The 9,979-nt window shown below is 44.2% G+C and overlaps 1 pseudogene; it reads left to right on the top strand.

Moving 5' to 3' along the window:
• Positions 1-2,602: 2,602 nt before the first annotated feature.
• LOC120838297 lies at positions 2,603-5,731 on the top strand (annotated as a pseudogene).
• The last annotated feature ends 4,248 nt before the right edge of the window (positions 5,732-9,979 follow it).

The raw sequence follows: 9,979 nt of genomic DNA, 5'->3' as shown, positions 1-9,979 counted from the left end.
TTTGAGGCATTGGTTATTGCCGTTAAACGCAACGGAAAATCGAAGCAATTTATGCATGCGCACACCTCGTGCTTGGGACTCGGTTTTGACCATTTTGGTCGTAGGGAATAAAATTTTGAGATGGCCAGTTCTCGATGGTGATGGTCCTTCCTAAACAGCTGGTAAGCTTCCTTTATAGAGCGGATCATAAACCTTCTGACGACTTTGGTATTGTTGTAGTTGATCATGGCTTTGACGGCGTCCTTTTGTTGGGGCTTTGAACAGAGCATGCTAGATCGTCACGTGTGTAGTACTCACGTGCAACCCTCACGTCTTCGGCATTCGCCTTTTTCCCCGTGTAGCGATCAAGGGTTTCCCATACACCACCTTTACGCTTCAGTTTCCCTGTTGGATCAATCATGTTGACACTCGCTTCCGACACCAGACACAATATTTCTTTCTTCGAGATGCTTGGTGGCAGAAGCGTGTACAATCACTTGCGTTCCTGGTGGGAAGTGCATGCCTTCAGCGCTTCTCGGAACGCGTCAAACCACTCCGCGCAGTGCTCACAACTGTCTTCGCCGGTTTTCACGTCATAAACGCTTGACTGCTTTCTTCTGATCGAAAAACTCGCTTGAGCTTGTTTCTCCTTCCAATACGCTTTGCGCCTTTTTAGAGCGCAGCTCTTAGGGGCCCGTTCCCGGCTTGAGCGGCGTCGCCGTCGGCGTCGGCGTAACCAAGGTCACCCCAAGGTCACGTGACCCCCAAGGTCATCCCAAGGTCACGCGACCCCCAAGATCACCACAAGGTCACGTGACCCCCAAGGTCACCCCAAGGTCACGTGACCCCCAGAAGTCACGTGACCCCTCCCCTAGGGTCACGTGGCCCACAAGGTCACGTGACACCCAAAGTCACGTGACTCCCCAAGTCACGTGACCCCCATCGAGGTCACGTGACCGCCCAAGGTCACGTGACCACCTCGAGGTCACGTGAAGCCCTCCCCCCGAGGTCACGTCACCCCCCTCCCCCCGAGGTCACGTGAACCCCCTCAGTACCCTTCCCTACTCCTCCTCAAGAGCTGCGCTCCAATTCGGCGTTACAGGGATTTGTAAACGGCTTTCATTTTTTTTTCTAAATGGTTTTACGTGGTTTCAGTTGGGTTACCGACGGACTAGCACTACGCAAGTCTTGACTCACTTCAGCCAGAATTGCATAATAGTCGCGGTAAGAAGAGTTTGATGTACTCACGTTGTGAGGAGAAGCGATCCCATTCTTGAGGTATTTGTAGCACTGCTGGCAAAAATGGTCAGTTTCGTTCACTGTTCATGGAGCCAGTAGCTTTTCCAACCGCACTTTGTTGAGTGCGGTTGAAAAATCCAGAAGTATACACGTTTGCAAGTCCGGTTTCAGGGCGCTGCCATCATGCCTGTCTGGGGTGCGCTTGGACCAGTCATAATCCGATTACGAAGCCTTGCTAAGGCGTCGTAATCGGATTATGGCCGCTCCCGAGAGCGCACCCCACTGAGGAAGATGGCGGCGCCCTGAGACCGGACTTGCAAACGTGTATACATGGTCACTTGCGAAACTGTGAGTTTTAAGATTATGCATTGTTAGCGAATTTGCAGAGTGGTGCCGTTTTGTTTATGTGAATAGTAAGCTAATTAATGGTATTCCAGCTCAAAGTCCCTTTTCGCGTCAGTTATACTCACCCCTTTTGAAAAAAAGAATTTGAAAAATATAAAGCAGATGCCATAACGAACGCTGAAAATGTTCTGTGCTGTGCGGCAAAGCCGCTTTGACGAAGACGTTGGCTCGCTCCGAGTGAAGGTTTGTCGTAGCTTTTCCCGTTCGGAGATCATATGTTACTCAATGTTTGGCCATCGCAGGTTAATCCAAGTGACTGCAAAGTGCCAAGGGGAGTTAAATTTTTTTTTTTTTAATATTGACGCTTAATCTTGCTGCATTTGGAAAAATCAGCTGCATTTCCGCGTTAATAACAAAAAATACATTTAAGGGGTGGGCATATAATTTTTACATATCCGTAAAGCGTGCATTTTGATATGTTTTGTGAAGTATTATTAAATATAGATTATTTGTAAAGAAATTGTGAATATATCTCTAAAACGCGTTTTAAGCCATGTTTGATTTTTTTTTGTCTGCAAAGAAATATTTTATTGACATTTTTAATTTTTTGTGTATGTGTTTTATACCTTTTGTAAAATATATTAAACAAGTTATGATGACGTGAAAGCTTCGATGGGGAAATGACGAGTGTGCAATGTAGCATCGTGAAATCTCCTAAATTTTCACGCCTCAAGCTTCTCTATTTTATAACTTCGCAAAAAAAAAACAATGTTACGCTGTTTATATATAGCTGAATGTTCCTCCCAAGAGCATGGCTTATATATATATTTTTCACAAAAAGATCTAAATTGTGACCCGGACCATCATTGCATGAACTGACGTGGAATCACCCACGTATATTTTTATTAAAGCAAGAAAACAGAACTGCTCCGAAACCGAAACATGAGCACGGAGATTCATGGCTGAAAAGTGTACCGAGAAGAAGGGGCTGCAGTGCCACAATGATGTAGTTGTAAAGCAGTGGTGCTGTGAGTGTGGCATGTGCGCATCGTGCAAAGGGTCGCAAGTTAAGCAGCGCGCAGAACTTCAAGAGCATGTAGCAAAAGCACCTTTTGAATGCGGTGGCGTCGACGTGCTGGGTCTGTTTCATCGATCTAAATTGCGAAACCGGCTTCTGCTCGTCATTATCGACCATTTAACCAAGTAGCCAGAGGCCATTTCAGATAACGTCTTTAACGACATTACGGTCAGTGCGAAGGTGAGCTGGTGCATTTTTACCTTGATTATTTTAACCCGAGGCCGGGGCAGGAGGATTTTTCTTTTTTTACATTTTAAAAGAAAGTGATAGGAACAGACAGCGCCTCCAACTCATCTAATCATATTATTCAACCAACCTCCCTACAACCACCACAAAACCACCGAATATCCTGTTTTTCAAGGTGGCGAACACAACCCTCACCCACATCACAAAACAAACTAGAGGATGTCACCCACAAAGCACAACCATGTTTAGTTTCTACAAAAAATTTCCAGACCGCTAGAGAAAACAACAATTGTTCAATGCTTTTGAACTACGACATACACAGTGATACCTTTGGTTGACTTAGACAAAAAGCTTCTGAACTAATATCAGGGTTCACAGATGGGTTCTAGCTCAAACCGGCAAATGCAAGACAATGTAGCCCAAAAGTAGCCACATGCCAGAGATTTATGTAGCCCAAAGTGTAGCCATATTTAAGGTATCTGCAGATTCCGAAAAATTGTGCGCTCTAATGTACGAGCTCAAAGCGAAGGCACTGCGTCTGCATGTCTATGGTTTAGGAAAAAACGACGGTGAGAGTGCAGGCGAGCTGGTGGTAGCTAATCATGTCGTATTACACCTGAGACTGCGGTGGAAGAAATCGGAAGAACTTTCAGTAGAAGGAACAGACACAGAGAACGTCTCAAACTCAGCTAACTGGTTTATTTCTCAAACAGCCTTTAAGTACCCACGGAACTTTTTCCCAACCACACTCTACAGATAAACTCCTTTGTTGCAGACATCTCGAACCGGATGGAACACGGGCAAAAGATACAAAACAACCCACACATGAGACGAGGACTTAACAATGGGACACTGCGGATCATCGCAGTGACCTTGAGAGAGATATGTCCCGAATTATCCTAACAGTCGCGTCAAAACGAACACACAAACCAAAAAAAATCAAAAACACAGGTGGCCTCTAAACCGTGGCGACGCACCCAGACATAAAGAGACCACAAAGATAACACCTTTCTTTCCTTTTTTCTTTTCCTTGGGAAAACACACCCAAGCGATCTCGAAACCGCGATCACAAACATATTAAAAAAATTTTTTATAGATGTATATACACATATACATTGTCTCTCCCCCCCCCCCCCCCCCCCCCTTTTCTCGTAAATCGAATGCGTTCGTTCAAAGTCTGAGAAACTTTTTGGAGTTGCGTCCAAGTTGCATCGATGCTAGGCTTATGCAGTTTCCAATAGAACTTATTCTTATTGTTTCTTTAACGACCCTCTTAATGTCCTTTCGCTCTTTATGCAGAACTTCTGTCTCTGACCAATGCGTCAAAAAGTGAAAAGACAAGCCGTCTTTCACCGTCTCTTCAAGTGAAAAGACAAACCGTATTTTCACTAATAGTTCCGAAAGCAGGCTTATTTCCCTTCAACCATGGCCCCGCGGCTGTACTCCAACCACCCTCGCTGCTCCTTCAAGCATTCACGGTACTCGACAACCTGGGACGACGTCTGGCTGAATTGGAAGCGGAGGTCGCTTTCCTGGGCATCAGTTTGAGAAAGCGGTATGTGGATCCGAACCTCTTCAAACATCTATCATCCTCAAGATTCCCATGGAGCGCCAAAAAGAAGATTATCAAGGCATACAGACAAGGTGCGACCAAGAGAATTGAAGAACTACGACGGGCCTGCGAGCGCATCTGGACCATCCTTCGGGGCCAGCAATACAAGCACGATCAGGACTTCCAACGCTGGAACGCAGGAAAGAAGGTACTTTTTGACAGTCTTTGGAGCGTAAAGCGAAGAACAGTGTTAAGGAGCATCCAAAGGAACAATCAGGCGACAGCATGTGGAAGACTACCAGACCTCAACAATCAGTCCAATCTGACTATACCGCACGTGGTGAATCCATGCGAGGTGTCCATTTCTAGAAAGACGGAACAAACACTGGGGAATGGCCCAAAGTTCTGCATGAACGTGAAACCTTCAAGAGTAGATGTGTTTTCCGCAATTCAGACTATTTCGAAAGTGACGGGTCATGATGAAAGAGCCACGTTCGTGGATTGTGCTGTTGATAGAATGGACAAACTGATGAATGATAGCTTTCGAACTGAAAAGAGAGATTTTCGTGACATAAACGCTGCCGTGAAGGAACTAGAAAGGGGATCGCTGCGTCTGCTGCAGACTGACAAAAGTGGTATGTTTGGTGTACTTCCCGAGACAGTGTTCGGAAGAAAGGCAGACGAAGCCCTCAGCGCACTCTGCATAGAATGGAAAGGGAACATTAAGAAAATTAAGAAGAATATTGTTGAAATCTTCAAGGAAGATGATATGGATAATTTGGCAAAACAAGTAGTTAACCAAACAAGGTCTTCGTTAAGTCTAAAGTTTTTTTTGAAAGATCACAAACCGGATATGCCTTTTCGCACAGTAATCAACGAACTCGGAACGTGGCAGTGTAGCGTCTCGAAATTTTTGCAAAGAGGGTTGAATGTAATTTAACTGGAGGGGAGTCTTTCACTGAGAAATTCAGAGGCACTAATTGATGTTCTAGAGGGCTTTCATGGAAGACAATGCACTGTGATGTCAATGGACATTAAGGATCTATACTATTCGCTTGAGAAAGTGCGCTTGATGCAGAGTTCGGCAAGTGCTAGAGTTAAACCTGATAAACTTTCAGTTCAGGACGGGCATCGCCGTCGACAGTTTCCTTTCACTTCTTGATTTGTACCTTCAAGCAACAGTTGTTGAATATAATGGGCAGAGATATGTTCAAAGAGATGGTGTATGCATTGGATCTTCGGTGGCTCCGATGTTAGCAGAAATCTATCTTAACACCTTAGATAGCTGCGTAAGTGAAACACTTAAAGAAAATAACTTGAATGGTTGCATTGTTAAAAGGTACGTGGATGATATTTTTATTTGTGCTTTTCGAGAGAATGATGCTCAGGGTTTGGAATCGATTATAAAAGCAGCAGCTCCGGAGCTTAAGTTTACAACTGAAAAACCTGAAAATGGGATCCTGCAGTTTCTAGATTTACGCGTACATGTCGAACAAGGTCTTTGTTGGGAATACGGGAAAAAAGCCGGAAAACCTGTGGTAAGTAGAAAGAGTTGTCACGCCAAGTCGGTTAAAGCAGGGGTAGTTAAGTCCTTAGTAACAAACGCGTTGGGTAAATCATGCGCTCATTTTATGAGTAGTGCCGTGAAAGAACAGTGGAGGAGGCTAGAATCTGCAGGTTATGAAGAAGAATTCATTAAAAGACAATTAGAACTGAAATTTAATAGCGAACCACGGGAAAAGCAAGCAAGAAAGAAGATAGCAGTAATCCCGTATTTCCACGGGATTTCCCACAACCTAAAGGCTCTCGCAAAAAGGTTCGGCGTGGACGTAGTGTTTTTTTCATATTTAAAAATAAGGAGGTTGACGCCCTTTCTGTCGGACCACAAGGGGTGTCAGAAGGCCCATCGGGAACCTTCAGTTCCTTGCAAAGAGAGTGTAGTATATGAGATTCCGTTGACATGTGGATTTAAGTACGTGGGACAAACTTCAAGATGCCTCAATGACAGGTTACAAGAACACAAGAGAAATGTACACACGCATGCGCCGAACTCCGAAATGGCAAAGCACATAGAGGAATGCATTAATTGTAATGCGCATTCGTCAGAGACAGAAGTTCTGCATAAAGAGCAAAATGACATTAAGAGGGTCGTTAAAGAAACAATAAGAATAAGTTCTATTGGAAACTGCATAAGCCAAACATCGATGCAACTTGGACGCAACTCCAAAAAGTTTCTCAGGCTTTGAACGAACGCATTCGATTTACGAGAAAAGGGGGGGGGGGGGAGAGGCAATGTATATGTGTATATACATCTATAATTTTTTTTTTTAATATGTTTGTGATTGTGGATTCGAGATCACTTGGGTGTGTTTTCCTAAGGAAAAGAAAAAGGGAAAGAAAGGTGTTATCTTTGTGGTCTCTTTATGTCTGGGTGCGTCGCCACGGTTTAGAGGCCACCTGTGTTTTCTTTTTTTGTGTGTGTGTGTGCGTTTTGACGCGACTGTTAGGATAATTCGGGACATATCTCTCTCAAGGTCACTGCGATGGTCCGCAGTGTCCCACTGTTAAGTCCTTGTCCCATGTGTGGGTTGTTTTGTATCTTTTGCGCGTGTTCCATCCGGTTCGAGATGTCTGCAACAAAGGAGTTTATCTGTAGAGTGTGGTTGGGAAAAAGTTCCGTGGGTACTTAAAGGCTGTTTGAGAAATAAACCAGTTAGCTGAGTTTGAGACGTTCTCTGTGTCTGTTCCTTCTACTGAAAGTTCTTCCGATTTCTTCCACCGCAGTCTCAGGTGTAATACGACATGATGGTTTAGGAGCAGCTTGCAAGATCTACAACATGTTGGAATGTATTGAAAACGTTTCATTTCAAGAAGAGAAAAGTAAAAGTTTTCCACACACGTGTTTGTGATAACATACTTATGAATCCCTTGCTTGTGCTCGGATGACTCGCCTTAAACATGATTTCCGTGTTGAAACGGGCGAAAAATTCCTGAGTATGGTTGATGTCCAGTCCTCCTCAAGAAAATCTAAATTTACATAGAAGATGTTTTGAAGGTTTGGAAGGGACAACCTGTTCCTCAGATCTGACTTTTGGAGGGACACGGGACTGAATACTCACTCCACGGCGGCATTTGACATTGGCAGTGACATGAGCGCAATGGTAAGCTCGAAAAGCAAAGGAAACGGTTGCTCCTGCGCTTCGAACTTGGCCTTTTTCGGATTATTCATTCTTCTAAATCTGTTGTCCTTCGTGGTGGCTCATTAAGCTTTAAGAAACGTTCATGTTTCGCAGAAAAGCTTCCTTTGTTATATCCGGTACAGCACACGTTATCGGACGTCATCAAATTCTGCAGGGTACCTGAAGTTGGCTTTAGTGTACTTTCTTCCTCGGAAAGGTGCCTGCTGTAGAAGGATGGCTGGGAACCTCAGAAAGTGAGAGAAGCCAGTAGGAAAGAGAAAGAACATGAGATCATAAGATAAGCCATAATGAATACAAAAGCGATGTCTTCGGAGCTGAATCTAGGTCACGGCAGCTCACTGGAGTTAATAGAATCTGGCGTAAACGCCCACACATTTTCACACAGGCAATCCCTGAAAGCGGGAATCCAGAAAGTGTGGACTGTCGCTTTGTGTACACGCTGAAGTGTCGTTTGTAGACCTGTTCTAAAACAAGAAAAAAAAACTATGCCGCGTTAGGATTTGAAATAGCCCAAAAATAGGCCACATTGTCAGCCGTCGAAATTCGATGCGAGATGCAGTACAAAGTAGCCCAATTTAGCTTAAAATCGCCCAACCAGTAACCCTGACTGCTATTTCAAAAGCCATACTAACCAAAACAAATTACCTTAACACATAGCCAACGTTTGCGCCCTTGACGCATCATCTACACACAGTCCTTTTCAATAGAGTTTTGATTAAACAGAACTTTTTCTTTTTAAGACAAGTATTGTATTTAATTTATGACTCAATCGTTGGAAGAGAGTGGAAAAGGTTGAACATAGCCGGTGGGGAAGATCAGTTCACCAAAAAGCAATTATGTCTACAAATCGCAGACGAAGGTGAAGGGGTACAGAAATCAAAGAACAAGTTTGCTGCAATCGCAAATTACCCTAAAATATCACATAATCTGAAAGCAATGGCAAAGCAGTTCGGAGTAGACACCGTTTCCATTTGAAAGTTTAATTTAAGTAGGCTCACGCCATTTTAGACAGGTTCGAGCGGGTACAAAAGAGACGACCGCGAGAAGTCTGTCTCTTGCAAAAATGGAGTGGTCTATGAGATACCTTTGACTGGTGGTTATAGGTACGTAGGGCAAACTTCAAGGTGTATCAATGACAAGTTAACGGAGCAAAGAAGAAACGTAAATAATAATGCTGCAAAATTCAAAATTAGGTAAACATGGGGACGAATGCAATAATTGTAGTGCACATTGATAAGCAACATAAATAGTACACAAAGAGGTAGAAAACATAAAGATAGTTGTAACAGAGACAATCCGGATAAGAACAATAGGAAACTGTATCAGTCAGGCCTCTTTGTAGCTTGGTAGTACTTTAAAAAAAAATTAAAGACGTTTACAGCGCTCGGTAGTGCCGAATTAGAGCGCAGCTCTTGAGGAGAAAGAGGGAAGGGGCACGTGTAACGTCAGACGTGACGTCAAGTGTGACGTTACGAGGGTAAATTTTTTCGCCACATTTTGTGGGAAATTTTCCCGCTACATTTCGCGGGGAAACTTTCACGCTAAATTTTGCGGGAACGTGTTTCTCTCTAAATGTACCGGTAAAATTTCCAAGCTAAATTTTGCGGAAAACGTTCGCCACTAAATTTAGCGGGAAAAGTTTACCCTCGTGACGTCACACGTGACGCCACTTGACCCGAGAAAATTTTCACGCTAAATTTAGCGTAAAACTTTTCACGGGTTGAGTGGCGCCACGAGGGTAAAATTTTCCCGCTGATTTTAGTGGGCAAATTTTCCCGCTAAATTTAGGGGGGGAATTATTCCGCTAAAATTAGCGAAAACATTTCCCTGCAGAACAAAGCTTATGTAACCAATGGTGAAGTATTTAGACCTTGACCGAATTAACGAGAAAGCACGAGAAAGTATGTTAGGGTTGGCAGACTTCCTACGCATTTCCTTTAATTTGTGACATGGTCGACAGGAAGAAAGCCCGCTCCGCTTCTTACCGTTCAAATCGATCTTGAAACACGAACACGCGCGTAGTGCCTTTGGTAATAAACTCTAACGCCGGCTTTCAGAATTTACATAATCCTCGAATCCTCCGAACTGGGCTCCCGCTCGCCAGCGAAGAATACGACCAAGAGAAAGAGCGGAGACACGCGAAATACAAATGAACTAAGTGGGCGGCGGAGGGAACGCAGTGGCGCGGAAAAGGGATTACCGGAGACGGAATCTGTGTCCCGCGCTGCAGTTGCCATGCCTCGTTTCACCGTGACCCGGCAAAAGTCGAACGCTACCGTCCCCTCGAGCCAACCAGAGCTACAGAGACGAAGCACGTGACAGCCCTTACCGAAACTACAGGACCCAGATTGTAAGCAAAGGAATTGGAAAAGAGGAGAAGGGGAAACTCCGCTCTTACTC

The sequence above is a fragment of the Ixodes scapularis genome, unplaced genomic scaffold (assembly GCF_016920785.2).
Source record: "Ixodes scapularis isolate PalLabHiFi unplaced genomic scaffold, ASM1692078v2 PGA_scaffold44__24_contigs__length_19508400, whole genome shotgun sequence".
NCBI lineage: Eukaryota > Metazoa > Arthropoda > Arachnida > Ixodida > Ixodidae > Ixodes > Ixodes scapularis.
Note: the sequence above shows the minus strand (reverse complement) of the source record. Positions and strands in the feature narration are given on the sequence as shown.